Below are 20,512 nucleotides of genomic sequence, written 5' to 3'. Positions count from 1 at the left end.
GATTTCATCATCCGTACAGGAAGTGCCTATATGAATGTTTTCAATAATTCCAGGTTAACTAAAATGTCAATAGGAACCGTTCAAGAAATATTTCCCAAATTTAACTTAGAATTAGGATGTTGCAATGGATTCTATGGTTCTTTGACATAGTTAGTAGTAAAAATAGAGGAAAAATCATTTTCAAAATGATCAAGCTCAAGTAAAAACGAATATCGATCATGAAGATCTTCCCATGGTAAATCATCAACAGACAAAAGTTCACGAATCTACTCATCCGTATGAACAGGCTTAGAAAATGTTGTTGAAGCTGAGGTTGATATCAAAAGTGATTCCCCATGGACCACATTCATTGGATCAGTTTCAGTTGAATAAGAGTCATAAAACGACTGTATAGCCTGATATGCAATTTCAAAGGGACTCAAAGGCATCGCGCTATCAAATGAATCCAGCTCAGAATCGGAAGGTACGATCCAAGGATCATCAAAAGCAATAGTGCTCGATGAAATCATATGAATAGTTGCAATAGAAGGCGATATGTTAGGAGAAGGGAAGGAAAACGTTCCTAGTAAACCAGAATCTTTAATCAAACCTACTCCAACATCCTTGTAAGAGATAGTTGTTTTACCAACATGCTGAATACTATCTGAAGAGGCTGGGTCAGATGAGAAATAAGTCAGCTAGTTTATTGTAACAATCTTTCTTTTATAAGGAAACTTGATAAGCCGAAATACCGATGAAACAATAGCAGTCATAGCATAAGACAAACTGTGACCTAGGAGAAGGTTGTAATCTAGAGGGGCATCAACCACTTCCACATATAGATTTATGGTTTTGCCTTCAACCCCTATAGGTAAATCCTACAAAATACCAAAAGGATGGAACCCTTAGCCATCAAAAGCCTTTAGAATCGTCAGAGACTGATTGAGTGTGGGAGAACCAAGGATCTCCAACATTGGATCGACATAATACACGTAGAAGCTCCTTCATCAATCACAGTCCAAAAGCAAGGTTTATTTTTGACTAACACTAGAATCTGGAAAGCCATTTGATGAGGTAGGTAGGGTGTACTATTCTCTAAATAGAAGATTATTAGGTTCGAATCCTGAATATCAACAGCTCCTATAGTAGACAATAGTAATTTACACTGTGCTAGGCACGATTGCAGCACTTCCAAAGCTGACATTGCTAAAGGGGAAATAACTAAATCTTCAACAATGATATAATTCTGAGTAGCTCTCGCATGTGGATTGAAAGCTAATTTATGAAGTATACCTTTAGCAGGAGGTTTGATTACTAAGTCAGGATTGGGTTTCTCGATCTGTAGTGGATCAGAACTAGGAGGAGTTGTAGCTGATGTATTTGAATTACAAGATTCTGCTTCTTTACCACCAACAAGATTTTTACTACCATAATCTTGCGATCGCGTCGCAATCCTGACATGAGACATCATCATAATGGGTTCTTTTGAGGCATTCGAAGAATAACCAACCATCTTACTATCTTGAGTAGGAAAAGGATCCTTCAAGATAGCAGGTGTTTGAGAACCTTTAATGATTTTCGAAAGCTCTGCTCGATGTGGGCAGTCTTTGGTAAAATGATCCGCATCACAAATGAAACAAGAATAGTGAGGTTTACGTTTTTCGTTAGTAGATTCATTTTTATCCCTTTTCTCTTTTGAGTTTTGTTTGTTTTTCTTCTTCCCCTTCTTTTTACTACTGGATTTTGATTTGGCCGTAGATGATTCTACGGCATGGATATCGGCAGAAATTTCAGCGGAAGAATCTCCTATTGGGGAATTAGGTAAAGTCATAATAGGAGAAGAATTCTTTGAAGATTTCTTCTTACTTTTAGTACTAACTAAACCAATCATACCGTCTACAGCATGAGACCTTGAAGGAGCTGCAGTTATTTGACCATGTTTTGGAACATCAGGGATTTTTTCATGTAAAGTACCTGATTGCGTAAAGATGAGGTCAAGGTACTGAGCCTGAGCAATGACTTTCTTTTCAGTGACAACTCCTACCTTAGCTACATCTTCAGTGATTTTAGATAACAATGATATAACGAACCATTCCACTAAAATTTGATCTGGAATAAAAACTTTCACCAAACGCCTCCTACGTTGCCATTCATGAATATGATCAGAAATATATGTGGACGTGGATTGTTTCAGTGAAGTTAAAAATTACGTGCCATTGTCATATCTGACAGGCAACTGAAAATGAGTTAAGAAAGAAGTGGCTAACTGAATGAAATTATAAAAAGAGCCTCGTGGTAACTCAATGTACCATTTGGCAGCAAGACCAATCAAAGTTTGTTGAAAAAGACGTAATTGAATTGAATCATCAATGATGGAATTAGATACACACCAGAGGTGATAAGTCATAACATGATTTGATGGATCATCTCCTGACTTACCCTCAAATTTCGGGATATCATTGGGAAACTTACTAGGCATTGGCGGCCAATACGGAAGATAGTAAATCGGATCATTCGAAAGGCGCGACAAATCAGGTAAATCCAAAGTTGAAATAAATGGTAACTGACGGTTAGGGTCGTGAAAACCTTGGGTAACAAGACTAGCCCCAGGAGGAGGATAGCCAGGATAACATGGAATTGGATTTGCATTAGGAATTTTATAACCTCCCAGGAAACTAGGATTAACCGGACCAAACTGGGGTTGTTGAGGCTGTTGATAAGTATAGCCAGGATACGGTTGATACTGATAAACTAGATTTTGTATAATAGGAACGAACTAATACTGTCCCTGGTACAGTTAATAAGTGAATTGTAGTTGACTTGTGACAACTGCACTTGGACCAGCTTGTCCTGCAGGCATCTGGACCGAAGTCTGAACTGTAGGTCTTAACTGTGGTAAAGAGGCTTGAGGAGTTTGCACGGATACAGGTTCAGTAGAAACCTGAGCTACAAATACTCCAGAAATAGGTGTGGTAGGTTGAATAGAAGCTGCAATAGTTGCAGCAGCAATTTGAGGCGGAGTTTGAGGTGAGCAAGCCTGAGGCTGCTGAACTAAAACAGGTGCAGAGGTTTGAATAGTAGGTTGGACAGGTTGTTGGGTTAAACCAGAAACCAAAGCTTGTCCAGTTTGACTTGATAACTGCACATTAGATTTCATATTCTGTTGAGTTTGAGATGGATCACACACTACATCCATTCCGGGGTATGGACCCATAAAAGGTTGTGCATATGGAGGACCATAACCTGGTTGAACATAGGGCTGATAATTAAGCGGCACATTTCTAGATCCTTGTAAAAATGGTTCACTAGAAGGTGGTTGGAAACCTTGAGCTGGGTACTGACCTTGAGGTTGATAACCCTGAGGCATGTACTGAAACTAGGGTTGACCTTGAGGTATGTACTGAGTCTGGGGTTGACCTTGAGGTATGTATTGTCCTGACGGTATGTGCTGTCCTTGAGGTTGCCCCCAGGCGATAATTGACTACCTTGAGGTTGCCCCCTAGGTGGTAACTGACTACCTTCAGGTTGCCCCCCAGGCGGTAATTGACTACCTTAGGGTTGCCCCCCGGGCAGTAACTGACTACCTTGAGGTTGAGGATTTGGAATACTACCAGGCATCATAAGGATTTCTTCTGTGCTCAATGCTTGAGCTCCATTATTACCAGTTGATAACTCATGTTCGCTTGGTTAAGGAGATGCTCCTGAAAAAGTACCAGTGAGTGACTGGTACCCTGAAGGAACAGAAGGACCACAATATAAAAATGTTTCCGGTGTTTCAGAAAACATAGATGATTGTCTTGACATATTCAATGGAGGTTAATAACCTCTCGGTGTAGGATGAAAAGGAATTTGAGGTGGTGAAAAACTAAGACCTGGGTTTTCTAAAAAAATTGTCAATGATACGTACCAAGCGTCACTCCTAAAAGCACTGTAGAATATTGATTGACGCTCCCTAAGATTTAAAGTTGGTTGGTCTTCGGGAAGAATTACGTCTTCATCTAGACTAGCTAGTTCTTCAATAGAAATGAGGCTAGAAGGAAGATTTTGGGTAATGATATTTCCTACCCTGGGTGAACTAGGACCACTAGAAGTTGGAGAAGCAAATCCTGAAGTTGGAGTAGCAGTAGGTTCAGTTTCAGGCTCAGAAATTTTAGGTTCTTCAGCTAATTCACTAGTAGGAGAAATACTACCAGTAACTTCAGAAAATGAAATTGTCTCTTGAATGTACTCTGTTGTTTTTATTTGATAATCAGGATGAACAATTAAAGATGACTCTCTGGCTTCTGGTGATCCAACTCTACTGTCACTAGGTGATACAAGAGCTCGTAGCCCTTCAAGCTGACTTGGTGTGTACTCAGGAGGTTTCCCTTGAAGTCTACGAGATTGTCTCGGTAATTCAGCCACGATTAAATATTTAATTAATCACATGCAAACAAAGAAAATTTCAATAAAACCACCTAAAGTCTCTAAAGAAACAAACATTTAAATCACATGCCTAAAAAATCTAAGAGTTCAAACCACACACAAACAGTAACTTCCTGTACTAAAAACACTAGTTGGTGATGAAATCCAACATCGTAGAATTTTAATATAGAAAGGGCAGTTGGAATAGTTACCCTGACAACCTGCTTAATGAAACAGATTGGCACAAGTTTCTTCACAAAACCATTTCGAGTGAACAAAACCCCCTAGAGAGTCCAAGTGAGTCTAGCCGACGTCTGCTCCCGGTACAGTGAGACCCATCCTTCACTGTCACCTTAGGAAATAATCTTAAGTTTATGGACACTAACATTACCAACAACAAAAAATACAACTGGGGAAACAATCTATGATCTGATCTACGCACAAGGGTAGAGTAACAAAGCTCAATCCCCTTGAAGGCTCCTCAACATGATCAATCCGAGGTTTACCGACAAGTGACCCCAAGCTCCTCAACAATGGTTAATCCGAGGTTTACCATTTATAATATGCACAAATCTTCTATCTTTCCCATTGAAACAGACTTGATTGTCTCAAAGGTTTGGACATGATCTCGTGATTGACTCCTTTAAGAGAAGATTCCCAGAATGTATCAATTACAATTGGATTTATTTCCTACCACAAGATATAGCTACTTGTTTGTTTTAACTATCTTGGAGAGTTAATTACTCCCTACTCCGAGATACTAGCCTAAGCTATATTGGTGATAAGAGCCCTAGAAATAAAAAAAGATTACTAGATCAATTTTAATTAAGCGTAGTTTTTATGAGTTGTTCTTTAAGTCAATAGATATGGAAGTGAAACTTTGATGGTGTGAAGTCTCGACTCCAAAACACTAAAAAATGCACCTAAAATGATAAGCAATTCGTTTTTACTTCAATGAAATTCTAGCTAAAATAAAGAGTTTGAGAATGCAATTCTTTGAGAAACAATTCTTTCTTTCAACATGTAAATGAAAAGAAAATCTTTTTGTCTTTTTCAATAAGAACTCAAAATGAGACTACTAATTAATGCTCATAATAAATCCCTTTCCTTTTTCAAAACTTGAAACTACAAAAAACAATTTACTTCAAAAGAGATCTACAAGTTCTAGAAAACACTCAAAACTACAAAAACTAATCTTGAGATCTAAAACCTTCTAAAAACCTAATTGAATAAAAGCTTCACTTCTTTTTGAGGACGTTTTACTTAGTTGTTCAGTAAATTAAGGATTCATTTTTTCAAAATAACAAATCAATAAAAAAACATCCAGATATGTTTTCTTTTGTAAAAATGAAATTCAAAACTTATAACAAAGTTTGTTCAAAGATTTGCAAGGAGAAAACTAAATCTATTTCTCTCAAAGGATAGATTTCACAACCAAGTCAGACTCAGCAAGAAGACAAAAAGACACCAGGGTAATCTAAGGTTTCTCAAGCTTCTGATCTTAGAGTCACTACAGAGACCATGTGAAAACCACTCCAGGCATGCAAAACTTCTAGAAAATCATCTAAAACCAAAATACCATTAGAACCCACTCACAAGAGATTTTTGACAAGACAAATGCCGATCTGGGTAGACACTAAAAACCTTAAATGAAACCTAAACTTAACTGGAAGAAAACATTTTATGATTTCTCAAAAAAAATTATAGGGTCTATAGGCTTCTAGAAGAACCAAGTGCGGTACCGCTTTGTTTACTAAAGGAAGAGTGCAGAGATGCCCGCACTATCTGTAAAGAGAATGTGTGGTCCGCTGAAAACTTTGAAACAAACAAAAAATAATCCATATTCTAAAACCTACCCAATCCAACATACACCAATTAAAAACAAGAAACGAAAACAAGTTTCTCGAGTCAAAGACAAAAGAAAACCAAAAACCAAATTCAGTTCCGGAGTCGCCAATTTGTTGGCCAGATAAATCTATCTTGTGGACAAGACCGATCTCCCTAGTATCAGAAGATAGTCTAGCAATAAACAGACAAACAAATCTATCTTTCTCTAGACATATGCGATTTATAAATAAATATTATAGAGGTGCTAAGACCCTACCTTAGATCCAACGCTTGTTCATAGTAGCCATCCTCCAATCATTCGAAAGAACCACCTTTGAGAACCTACAATCACAAAAAATAAAAAATTAAATAGCACCTGCATAGAAAATATCATAAATCATGTCTATTATGGTGATCAAGGAATCCATAAAATAAACCATGAATCAACAACTTATTGAGAAAAAAAAACTTATTTGTATTAACTTTGAAGTAGAAGAATCTTACAACCTTTTCAGCCTTGATGTTGAACAAGCTCTTCCTGGGGTCTGAAACAAGAATTTCATTTACTTTGACAAGCCTTGCACTCTTCCAAATGAGATCATAGAGGTATGTAATCTCTCCTCATAAAACTCAACTAAGAAGACTAAGTTCCAGCAGCATTTCACCTCAAAAATATTTAGCTTTCAACCCCTAAAGTAATTAGCCCAATGCTTCATTTTATAGTGTAGAGGAGGAAGTTATAGGTCCACCTATGAAGGGATAGAGTCATCCTTCAAAGGGATAAGCTCCTCACATCAAGGGGTTAGCTCCTTAAGGTATGGGATGCATGAACCTTAATAGAGCGAACTTGCCACCTCAAGATTCCTTCCAAAAGCTTCTAGAAATGACTGAAAGTGAGTTTTTTAGAATATACTTGCACCTTTTTAACTTTTACAAGGGTCCACACCCATCACACAGAGACAGAGCAGTCAGGTGCACGGGGGACATGACCTATTAGGTGCGGGACCGTAGGAAATGCAAAGAGAAAGTGCGGAACCAGAGTTTTAAAGACTTTTGAGGGCTTTCTCTTATTTTCAAGGCTTGATATGAGGAACTGAGGCTTAAGACTTGCAAAGGAGGAAAGTATGAGTGGTAATGGACTCACACAGATTGCAGAATGTCAAGGTAACAATTTTTAGTGCAACACTTAGACATATCTACTTTATTCCTTGGTCCTTTTGTTTTCTTTCCTTTGTGTTGAGCAATGTAGGAATTTGATACTCCTTCAGGATTGACAACTAAGATCCTTAATTATTCTTGACTGTAGGTAGTCCATAGTTCTTCAAAAGTGAGAGCTTCCTTCCAACTGCTAAGACCTGTAGCAAATGCACCCCAAGTAGGTGGCAATCCTAATAGAGCAGTGATCATGAGTTCTTTGTCTAGAACAATTTTATCAATGGCTAAAAGATCATCTTTTCTTATGTTAGGCCCCTATACTACTAGTGTAACCCCTTATTGTTATTAGTACAACCCCCTTATTATATTGTTGTACCCATGTAGTCCCCATATTGTTATTATTGTGCCCATAGAAGCACACTATTGTTATTATTGTTCCCTTACATTATTATTGTTATGTCGGCTCTGATTATATTATGACCCCTTAGACTCCTATGTATAGAAAGGAGGTCTTGTCATTTGTATCATCTAAGAATTATTCATTTGTGTAATGTAAAGGAGGTTGCCCCCTTGAAGAGGCTTATTTCTAAGGCATTCATCTATCCTTTCTATCTTTTTGTGAGCTAGTTTCATAACATTTGGTTTCAAAGCTGACATAACAATAATAATATAAGGGAACAATAATAAAAATAGTGGGTTTCTATGGGGCACAATAATAACAATATGGGGACTACATGGGCACAACAATATAATAAGGGGGTTATACTAATAACAATAAGGGGTTAAACTAGTAATATAGTGACCTAGCATGCCACTCTCCTTCAAAAAGTGTTGTCCTCAACGCTTGAGTAGTTCTTGATGCTTCTTTATAAAATTCTTGTCCTCCCATGTGGGATCTTCAGCGGGCAAGTTCTTCCACTTGATGAGATACTCTAAAAAATATACACAAGAAACTATAGTCTATCCTCTTTCTATAACTTCTTACACAATTTCAAACTGATGCTCAGAGAGATAGCTATGACGATTCTCCCAAGATCACTTGTTTAGGATATAATTCAGGAGTCTTTAAAAACCCTAACTTCCTTAGATCATATATCTGAAACTATAGTGAGCCAAGATTTGAAATTCAGACCCAAGGTTCAGCGCGATTTCATCTCAAATGGGTTTTGTTTTATATATTTTGAAACGTCGCAGAAAAGAATTTATAGTGAAAATGCCACACTGACCTGTTTTAGATGCAAGTATGGAGCTCTCATAACATTTGGTATCAGACCTTTGGATTCTAGGGTTTCGTTGCTCCAAAATAGGTATATAATCAGGTCATCTTGGGAGATTGTGCATAATGCTTTCTTGGAGAATCCAATTTTGATAAGACTGGTGGCATTGGAAAGAGGACACAGAGGGCTACTATAGGTCGCAATTACAGAACTGGAAGAGCCAAAGTTATAGACTTACAATCGTTTCAAGATTGAGCTCCTAAAATCAATAAAACGTGAGATGGGGAAGTTTGATGGCAAGGATCCGATAACTTGGATACTATAGATGGAGAAATATTTTGATCTACATGGCATACCACTGTTACAAAAGGTACGTATTGCATCTAATTGTTTAGAACCGGATAAGTTTTTATGGTATAAAGGGCTTTGTTCTCGTAAACCACTTGTTACGTGGTCAATTTTCATAGAGGAAATGATAGCACAATATGAGGATACAAAGAGAAACACCTTCTTTAGCCTATTGATAAATCTCAAACAAAAGTGTTCAATGGTAGAGAACATTGAGGACTTTCAAAAATTGAATATAAGGGAAAATGATATTCTAGACAAGTAGAGGATTGATGTCTCCATAGGGATTTTAAAGGATAACATTCAACATGAGGTTCACCATTGGGAACCTGATTCATTGGAGAGGGCAAGAAAAGTGCAAAGCAAAATTATGGAAACAAGGAAGTCTACCCCTCACAACTATAAAGATGGAAGTATTGTTTCTTATGCAATTTCAAACTGATGCTCAAAGAGATAGCTATGACGATTTTCCCAAGGTCACTTATTTAGGATGTAATTCAAGAGTCTTCAAAAACCCTAACTTCCTCAGATCATATATCCAAAACTATAGCGAGCCAAGATCTGAAATTCGAACCCGAGGTTCAGCACGATGTCATCTCAAATGGGTTTTGTTTTGTAGATTCTAAAACATTGTAGAAAAGAAGTTATAGCGAAAATGCCACTCTGAACTATTTTAGATGCAATTATGGATCTCTGATAACTTTTGGTATCTGAGCTTTGGATTCTAGGATTTCGCTGCTCCAAAATAGGTATATAATCAGGTCATCTTGGGAGATTTTGCATAACTCTTTCTTGGAGAATCCAATTTTGATCAGACTGGTGGCATTGGAAAGAGGACACAGAGGGCTAATACAGGTTGCAATTTCAGAACTGGAAGAGTCGAAATTATAGAGTTACAATCATTTCAAGATCGAGCTCCTAAAATCAATAAAAAGCGAGATGAGGAAGTTTGATGGCAAGGTTCCGGTAAATTAGATACTACAGATGGAGAAATATTTTGATCTACATGGTGTACCACTGTTACAAAATGTACATATTGCATCTAATTATTTATAACTAGATCAATTTTTATGGTATAAAGGGCTTTGTTCTCGTAAACCACTTGTTACGTGGTCAATTTTCACAGAGGAAATGATAGCACATTATGAGGATACAAAGAGCAACACCTTCTTTAGCCTATTGATAAATCTCAAACAAAAGTGTTCAATGGCAAAGAACATTGAGGACTTTCAAAAATTGAATATAAGGGAAAATAATATTCCATAGAAGCAGAGGATTGATGTCTCCATAGGGATTTTAAAGGATAACATTCAACATGAGGTTCGTCATTGGGAACCTGATTCATTGGAGAGGGCAAGAAAAGTGCAAAGAAAAATTATGGAAACAAGGAAGTCTACCCCTCACAACTATAAAGATGGAAGTATTGTTTCTCCTATCCTTCCACAACCTACAAGGTTGACACCACAACAATTGGAAGAAAAAATAGCAAAAGGGCTTTGTTACAATTGTGGTAAAAAATACACTAAATGTCATAAGTGTGTTGAGAAGAAATTATTTTACATAGATTATGAAGAGGAGGAAGAAAAGGATCAAGAAACATCAAAAGAAGAGGATATACACCAGGAACCCACCCTAGAGAAAGAAGAAATGAATTTGACCATATCTTGTAAAGCATTGGAAAGAATTACCACTCCTCAAATTCTCAAGATAGAAGGACATATCAACAAGAAAAATGTTCAAGAAGTGAAAGATCACATTGAGAAATAAGAAATGAATTCGACCATATATTGTAATGCATTGGCTGGAATTACCACTCCTCAAACTATCAATATAGAAGGACATATCAAGAAGAAAAATGTTCAAGAAGTGAAAAATCACATTGAGCATCAAGAAATGAATTTGACCATCTCTTGTAATGCATTGGAAGAAATTATCACTCCTCAAACTTTCAAGATAGAAGGACATATCAAGAAGAAAAAGGTTCAAGCAGTGAAAGATCACATCGAGCATCAACAACAAGTTCTCCAACTTTTAAAGGATAGTGCCACTTTGGTGCAGAATCAAATGAAACAACAGGTAGATCAACATCACAGATAAAAAAAAATTGATATAGGAGATTGAGTATTTTTACGACTACATCTCAAACAACCTATTTATGAGAAGGAAATGTTGGCAATACTACATGCACTTAAGAAACGAAAACCTTACCCAATGGGAAGACACTTCAAGGTAAAAATGGATCATGATAGTCTTAAATAATTTTTAGAACAAATATTTTCTTTAGAAGAACAAAAAAAATGGGTCACAAATATGTTGGGTTATGACTTTGACATCATCTACAGAAAAGGGAAGAAAAATTTTGTTGCAGATGCACTTTCAAGAAAGGATGAGGATGTGGAAGCATTGTTTTGTGCTATTTATATTATCCAACCAAATTGGATAAATGAAGCAAGGGATGAATGGAAGAAGGATGAAGAAGTGTGGCCACTCATTCAAAAGTTGCAGAAGATCCCAATTCAAATAATATTGCCAAAACTTGAAGAGAAAGGAAAAATCATATTGGATCCTGGAGCAATCACAGAAACAAGAACCCAACAACTATGAAATCGATCAATTTCAGAGAATCTCATCAAGTGGAAGAACTTACCCATTGAATATTCCACATGGGAGGACAAGAAGTTTATAAATAAGCATCAAGAACTACTCAAGCATTGAGGACAACACTTTTTGAAGGAGAGGTTCATGTTAGGCCCCTATACTACTAGTGTAACCCCTTATTGTTATTAGTACAACCCCCTTATTATATTGTTGTACCCATGTAATCCCCATATTGTTATTATTGTGCTCCATAGAAGCCCACTATTGTTATTATTGTTCCTTTACATTATTATTGTTATGTCGGCTCTGATTATATTATGGCCCCTTAGACTCCTATATATAGAAAGGAGGTCTTGTCATTTGTATCATCTAAGAATTGTTCATTTGTGTAATGTATAGGAGGTTGCCCCCTTGAAGAGGCTTATTTCTAAATCTTTTCTATCTTTTAGTGAGCTTGTTTCATAACATCTTATTTGTGTCTTCATAAAGAAGGAAGGCACTATATCTTCTTTAGTCATATTTGTGGTCCTTAGTTCATTTTTCAAGCTTTCCACTTGACCAATGTTCTTAATATTGAATAAATTTGATAAGGCTTCATACATTTCCTCAGCATGATTGATGTTCGATATAAATGGGGCGATATTGTCGTTTATTCTTTCTACCATTAGAGTCATGACAACAAATTCTACTTCTTTGTATTTTACTTTGTCAACATCACCAGAGTCAAATGTAGGCTTCTTTACTTTTCCTTTGACCAAGTCTAGTACCTTGTTCTTTTCAAGAATGAGGTCAATCCTCTTCCTCCACGGCCTGTAGTTTGAGGCTCCTTCAAGTTTGTTCTCTCCCTTGATTGTGTTAGACACCTTCCTGGAATATAGTGGACTTATTCCCTAAAATAACTCTTTTTAATGGTTCCTTGATCAAGTTATTTAGACTGCCTTTTTCTTCTTTCTTCACCAAAGCTCTGATACCACGTTAGAAAATTAGAAAGGCAGAAAAAATTTCTTATTCTTGATAACTACTTTTGATGTTCTTGATTTGTTATTATGTTTATTTATATATTCTTTCTTTTAGTTCATCAAGAAATTACCAAAGAAATAGCACATAAAACAATGGACACTAGATGTACGCTCACAACCATGGAAAAACTCCTCTCTAAGGGAAAATCCAGTTGGTAATTCTTATTTTAATAGTTTTCCAGAGATATTACAAGACTCTTAACCTTGATACAAACTTTCCTCCACACCAAGTCAAACTTCTTCCTTACTTGAAAATAATCCTTCTTGACCTAGAAACAACAGTAGTAGTGGCAACACTTTCTTCGACCCAACAACTTTTCTCTTTTCTTAGAGACTTCGATCTTCATTGAAAGAGTTTTATATTCACTTAGAACCTTCGATATTGGCCCAATACAGTTTCTTGAGGTGACAACATCACATAGAAAATGGCTATGGCATCAACATGAAAATTGGTTACGACATCATAGGGAAACTGGCTATGACATTAATAATAGAACTTTGATCTTCCAAAATAGGGAATGAGAGAGAGATAGTTGCACCAAATGTTCAATCTTCCCTTTCTCCTTCTCTTAGACCAAACTCTCACTTCCTTCCCCTTGTTCTTCTACTTCGCACTTCTTTTGGCTTCAAGAGTGATCAAACTTGTTCGTGAAAGTGAGTGATTCAAATGGAATTCAAATGCATTCATTTATAGTCTTTTGGTGACGTTGAATAGCCTCCTTTGAGCCTGACTTGATCATCTTAAGGTCGACTTGGTGTGGAGACAACAAAATTCATATTTGACTCAATACTTAACCTTTTTACATGATTCAAAAGCCAAGGAAGGGTCTATTTAAAAGTAAAATTACTCTATTGACTCAAAATAAATCCTGGAAGTCCTTAATGGATCCTAGAGGTCCTTAATTGGGACTTTGACCTAAAACATGGTCACCCAAGCATGAAACCCACACTTTAATAAGTCATAATAATAATAATAGAAATTATTTTCTTTATTGTTTTGACAAGGAAATTACAAGATGAATCAAATACATTTAATGAAGACCAAACCTAGTTACATTTTCCAACAATAAGGATGTCATTTTTCTTGTGGAAGGTAGTTATGGTGTCACAAACATATTCTTGAAGTTGAGCTAGAAAATTCCTTGAGGAAGGAGGGCTAAAGTGGATTAACGCAGGATACATGTGGAACAATTTAACATTACTAATTCTAGTTTTGGCTTAGATAAGAGTGTTATACACATATTAGCAAAGAAAAGGGAACATTACCCTTTATGCATGTTTTTCTCCTAATTGTGCGCACATCTAAAGTGTTTTTATGAGTTTTTCTAGTGGTTTTGTTTGGGATCTTTTATTAAAAAGGGATGAAAGGGTTAACCATCATCTAGAAAGTGATTAAGTAAAACATGATGATACTTAGAGATGGATATTGATTTTACAATTCTTTTAAGTAAAAAGAAAGAAAAACCAAAGGTAACCACAAACCACTTTTGGAGATCAGCACCTAGCCTTCTTGATGCTCGGAGAGGGCTCTCTCTTTAAGATTTAACTTTGTTTTAGTTAAGATGATTTTAGGCTAGTTATTGCTTGCACTTGGGTTTGGTTTTGAAAGTTTGGTGGTGGGATCACTTTACTTAGTTTGAAAGAGGATTGGCTTCTACCATTGGGCTATGGAGTCGGATGTCTGATAAACAAGACTGGATTCAGTTCTAAAAACAATGTCTACAGGGCAAGGTTGATAAGTTACTGTAGAACTCATAGGCTAAATGGTGAATGCCTTCAAATCGGATCCAGGGAGAAATTAAGGGTTCCGTAGGTCGGCCTTTGGAAGGAATGAAAGAAGTCAACCGATATGGGAGAGAAATCAAGGATTCTCATATTTGGGTATCAGAAGAAAACATGTAAATAAATTACTGTGCAAAACATAGTGTAATTAAACAAATTATGTATGATATTTCTAGTTAATTCATTTAGATTTTAGAACACATTTAAGATTATGAAAACACAAAAGAAAGGTAACACAATAACACAAAGAAATTACTTCACTACAAATGGCTCATCTCATGAATCCTGTAGCGAAATGCTTTCATTACTTGCTCTAGTCTGTTGACTTGAAAATAGTACAATCACCCTTAGGTTCAAAATCAAATTAACTCTGCAAATGTAAAATAATCCACTCTAATACTTCGAATTTTGAAGTATTTATACAAAAAATTTACTACAAAATATCTCAAGCTAATTTGAGAATTAATCTAGGAAAGGAAAATATCTTCTTGCAAGAAGATAGAGACAACTATTAAACTGTTTTACGTTGTCCCTTTTATTTTGGTTCTGTTGGCAGTTATGCTTTGATTTTTAGCCCTTTATGCTATCAGGCTATTTGGCTTTCACGTTGCATAGTCTGTTTAACTTTCATCTTTCATCTGATACTCTTTCACCTGATACACTTTGACTGTGCTGACCTGTCTTCATCCTTTTACCATGCTCATTTACTTTTTATTGTACACTTATAATTTACAATTTATAATTTACTGTGTTTTTACTATAGTAAATCATTCAGTTTTTGCCATGTTTCTTCATCTAGTAACTGGATGTTGAGCATTTTCCTATATATCTCATCAGCCCTTGTATATTTTGCAAAAGTAGGCTTATTAATAAATAAGTGTTTCACCTCATGCTGGAGGTAAAATAGATTTTCAAAAGTTTGGTAGAATACTCCGCTAGTTGGTATACCACTCATTGATGAGGTATTTCCCTATTCTCTGGCTACTTCTCTAATTTTCCTATTGTATTCCTTTTGTGTCATCAGTTTACCATTTATGACAAAGGGACTAGGTAGTCCCTTTTATCTTAAAAGCTCAAACTTGGTCATAAACCTGTCAACGACTAGTTGCATGGTTTGACACTTATCTTCTAAATTTACCATTAAATTTCTCTTGGCTAGGACCCTCTTGACTTCCAAAATGGTACCTATATTGTCAGGTATGTCAAGTTCTTGTAGCTCATATTTGTTCTTGAAGTTGAGGAATTGAATAATTCTTACTGCTTCCTCTGGTATTTCTCCAAGTTCTTATTTGACCTTCTAGATGCCTTTTGTAGCCTGTTTGATTAAGTCTATCTGGTCAAAAATGACCTCGATAGATGGCCAAATATCATTGATAGAGTCAATGATATCGGCCCATAACAATTGCTTGGCCTTTCCCAAAGGCTCAATTGGTGTTAACTCTTTCTCCATACTTTTTACTCTCTCATTCATTCTGGTAGCCTTCTGTTGTTCTTCCTTATGCATGATCTAGGCTAACCCACAATCTGTCTCCAGGTTGGTAAGTTTCTCTTTTAACTTGTTCATTTCACTCGTCTGAATGGAAATTTCTTCCATTGCCTTGACCAACCTGTTTGCTTCATCACCTGTGGTACATGTTGTTGTTGATGTCGTTGTTGATGTAGTTGTTGTCGCTGCTAGTAATGTAGTGGCCATTGGACCAGTGAGAGCTAATGCTTCTGCCAATATGGAAGGCATAGCTGTGGTAACTGTAGGAATGATAGTTGGAGGAGCTCTGTCTAGACTAGCTTGTTTGAGTTGAATCAAGCTATCTAGTTCCTTTTCCATTTTCTTCAACTGGTCATTGAGTTGCGATACCAAGTCCATCATCTCTTCATGATTTGTTTGGATGTCTAGGACTTCTTTTGTTTGAGGGTGCTTGGACTAAGGTAGCTTCATCTATTTCTTAACGGCTGCAATGTCTTCATTTTTCTTCTTAATCAAATCTTCAATAGCCTTGATGTCCTTTCGGTCATGGCCCAGCTCAATGATCAGGTCCTCCAAGGATTTGATCCTTGTGTCTATGGCGATGGAAGATGATTTTTCCAGTTTGTATTAGGTTGTCACATTTTCTAATGAGCCCTTGAGATTGAATGTTGCCATTGCTTTTATTGTGAGGGTGGGGTAGATCATCTCTCCAGCGTACTTGTGAAATTTTATTTGATCTATGGGATTCACATCCCTGGCTAAGACCTCAAAGTTGGTCTTATTTTACTCTGCTGTGGTTTTAGGCTACTGTATAGTAGGCTGTAGAAAAGACACCTGCATTTTACCTTCCTTGATGTCAAAGGATGACATCAATCTGCTCTGGTTTGGTGGTGTCATCTGTATGTACTTGGCTTAAGTGTCTACCTTGAGCTTCTCATTCCTCAATTTAATCTCCTTGAATCTTTCCTTGATATCCGCTTCCTTGTCAGCTGGCCTGATAAAGGAAGACACCTCAACACTCTTCTGTCTTTGTATAATTTGGGTGTTTGAAGAGGAGGGTTGTTGTGCTTTTTTTGATGCAACAGTCTCAGTTGTTTGTCTACTCCTTTGCCCCATTGCATCAGTATCAATCATTTCTGCTAATGCAATGTTTTCTTCCTGTTCAAACACAGGAGTCATTTTGGGCCTTTTTCTTAGTTGGAACTACTGATCAGTGGTGTCCATAGCAGAGCTTGATGCTTACTCTCTGTTTATTTTGGGATTCTTCTCCTCATTGACAGTAGTTTGAATGATGGGAGGGATATTCATTGGCTCTTCTAACTCTGGGACTTGCAAGAAAGAGCTTTTGTCAAATTGTTTCTCCAAGTCAATCAGGGTGTTCTCCACATCCACCACTATGTTGTCCATAACTATTAATGTGTTCTCTACCCATTCTGACTGATTAGCATACTATTCAATGTCAAGTCTTGGGTCGTGGATGTAAGGTCCCAGCTTGACCTTATGCCTAAGTTTTCTTATAACCCCATGAGGGTCATAATGCCAAATGAAACTATTCTTGAATTTCAATTGTTGGAGTATCTTATCAGCTTTAGGGCCAGCCTCTCTAGTGTTGCAGATGAAAGGGCCCATTTGGTTTTTCATCTTAAACTGTATTTTCTTCCTAGCAGCTAGGAAGTTGACCTCATCTGCACCTATCATTTGCCTGAAGTATTCATGGGAAAATATTCTCATTGGGGATACTTAGGCAATTTGTAGGGGGTAATTCACAACCATAGATCCTAATTTTAGTATGATTCTGATAGAGGTACCAATCTCCTGCTCTTATATTCTTTGCCAGTTGCAATACTCTCTTGATCTCATTACTGATTCTAGGTTGAGTGCCAGAAGTCATCATATTCATGACAAGGTGAACAAAACAATCTATGAAGTCTTTGTATGTGAATGTGATGTTACACCTCTGGACCAAGGGTGTCCAGTAGATCACTAATATTTCCTTTCGCCTGGTATCTATTTTCTGAATCTTCACTGGGAACTTATCTATTTGATAATACAGGAACATATGAAACAACACTGAAGAGTATTTGAAGACTCTTTCAGTGGGCAATCTAGTGAATTGCTCATGCATTTTGTCTGCAGTGAACTCGGCATAATCATACAAAATGGCAAGAGGCTGGCATGGATTGAATATAGACAAGAAGGCCATGATTATTTCATCCACAAAATCATCTGATGTGAATCCTAGGATGCTTGAGATCATGGGGATTATTCTCCTGCCAGTCTATGAAAAAATAGCAGAAACATAGGGTGGAATGTCTTTAGGATTATGGCATTCCTCAATGATGAAATTCTGAAATATTTGATTGATCTTAGCTGGGTCCAATGTGGTGTACAAGTCCAACAGGTGTGCAATGGAAAAAGGATTCAAATTGTGGTTGGGATGGATTTGAAGCATCTAGTTAATAGACTCAGCAGTAATTGGAAACAAGAAGTCCTCGTTTGGGGCTATTATATCCCTTTGGCTGGGTATGTAACATGCATGGCAGAAATGTACGATGTCTTGGAATGGATGTTCTTTTGGGAATGTATAATTGGGTAGATTTGAGTCCCAAATGTGGATATCATCTGCTTTGTTCAAGAATCTATCCTTGGCCTAGCAATGGATTCTCAGAAGGTTGTCTTGGGTGACTGTGTCTTTGATTTGAATATCCCTATCTACCAGGGCTAGGTGGTCAATGTCTAAGTGAGGTGTTGTCAATGGTCTGACATACAGAGAGGTTGGGGCAGCCATTTCTGTGATAAAATGTGGAAAATTGGGCTTTATATGGCTTTGGGAGTAGAATTTCAGTAATTGAATAACCAGGGTAGGGTACTAGCAGGTTGCAAGTTGGGGTTCTGGTACTTTGGGAATGGTAGAATCTCAATTTAAATTGAAATTAATCAAACTCTTTCAGTTATTTTAAGAATTTAATGTTCTTTCATTAAAGAGAGGACAATTCTAGTTTTATGCTTAAATACTTGGAATTTACAATCGGGGTTGCAACTGGTTTTCATTTGGGGTTTGCAGAGGGCTTTGGGAGCTCGGATGAAAGGCTCTGATGGTTGATAGATGGTCATAGGAGTTCGTAATGCACAGGTTCTTTAGAGGTTCAACAGTGCGATTTGAGGAAAAAGGGTGAAAATGGGGGTCAGGAGGCTTTTAACCTTGATCGGTTGGAAAAATGGCAAGGAATGAATGTTTTATGAACAGTGTTGGTTTTCATTTTGGTGGGGAGGTAGTTTTGGAGGCCATCGCACTGCTTATGGGGGTCGGGTGATATTTTTTTGGGGGAATGCGATCTATGTGAGAGCCTGACACGTAGGCAAATGGGCCTTGAGCAAAACCGCCCATATCGCGTGCTCTTAGGCCGTTAAAGGTTGGACATCGTGCGAGCATGATATGGCGATGGTCGTTGGATCTAGGGGTGGATGATTGGATGACCATCACGTGGGAAAGTTGCACGGTTAGGTGATTTGGCGGAGGTTAGCAGGACCCATGGGTTTTAATCACTGTTTAGAGTAATTAACCCATGCTTAATCACAGATTTAATTAAACTGTGGAGTTTTGGGGGTAGCGAGGTTAGTTTACCTCACCAGGGTGGCGGGTTAAACTTGAGTTTAGTTGGGAAAATGGTTAAGTGGTGGAGTTAGTGAAGTGGGGGATTTTTAGAGTTAGGATAAAGGGTTTAGAGGGGTTTTGGGTAATTATTAAAGGGAAAACATGATTTTAAAAGGGGGAAAATGGGTTTCACACTTAGGGGAATGGATTTTAGGAGTATATGATTAGGGAAATGTGTGAAAATAAGGGGTATTAGTAAAAATGAGGGGGAAGGGGTTTTCATAAGCCATGAAGGGGTAAAGGGGAAATTGGTGAGTATATAATGGGGGTGAAATGTAATGAAGGGGGAGTTAGGAAAATCAGCTTATGAGCATGATTTTTTCATTGATAACTACACCTTCACACTTAAAACACATAGTTAAGCATGATAGTAGTGCTTATGCTCCAAATAACTTTTATTTCTACAACCTATTATCACCTGGATTGAACCTCAGGCTGAAGGAAGGCAATGCTAGGGTAACCACAAACCATGCTTAGGCAAGTAGCTAGCCCTACTAGGCCAGGAGAGGGCTCTCTCTGTAAGGATCTCAGCCAATATGACTAGATCAAGAAAATGATATTAGGCTAGGTATAGTAGCACAAGGTTTGATTTGATTTTGAAGGGGTTTTGTTGGATCAGGAGGAGCCAAACAGTTAGGGCAAGGAAATTAGGTCAAAATTACAGGGTGTTCGATGGAGCAAGGTAGGCACAAGGCTCAGCACTCTATGGTTTGATGGGTGAGGTGATTCAAGACAAGTGAGGAGCTAGAAAGAGCATGTCAGGCACACGGATTCTTCCTAAACTGAAGAAAACATAGATTGTGAATATTTTCCCAAAACATAGCATAAATATTATGGGTTTTGCCTATTAACTTGAAAACATCCACTTAAAGAGTATGAAATGATGAAATGGAGTCAACAATACATTTTAACACATGAAAACATAAGAAAATATGAACAGAACATCATACCACATGGATCCCAAAGAAAAAGTTGCAACTTTTCATTAATCTCCTGCTAAAACTGATACAAAAAGATGTTTACTCAAAGCATAAGCATCCAGCTGAGTCCAAAAATTTACAAT

The sequence above is a fragment of the Pinus tabuliformis genome, chromosome 5_2, assembly GCF_031772625.1.
Source record: "Pinus tabuliformis cultivar Carrire ecotype Pingquan chromosome 5_2, CPIR1, whole genome shotgun sequence".
NCBI lineage: Eukaryota > Viridiplantae > Streptophyta > Pinopsida > Pinales > Pinaceae > Pinus > Pinus tabuliformis.
The sequence above is the reverse complement of the archived record's forward strand: the minus strand, read 5'-3'. Positions refer to the sequence as shown.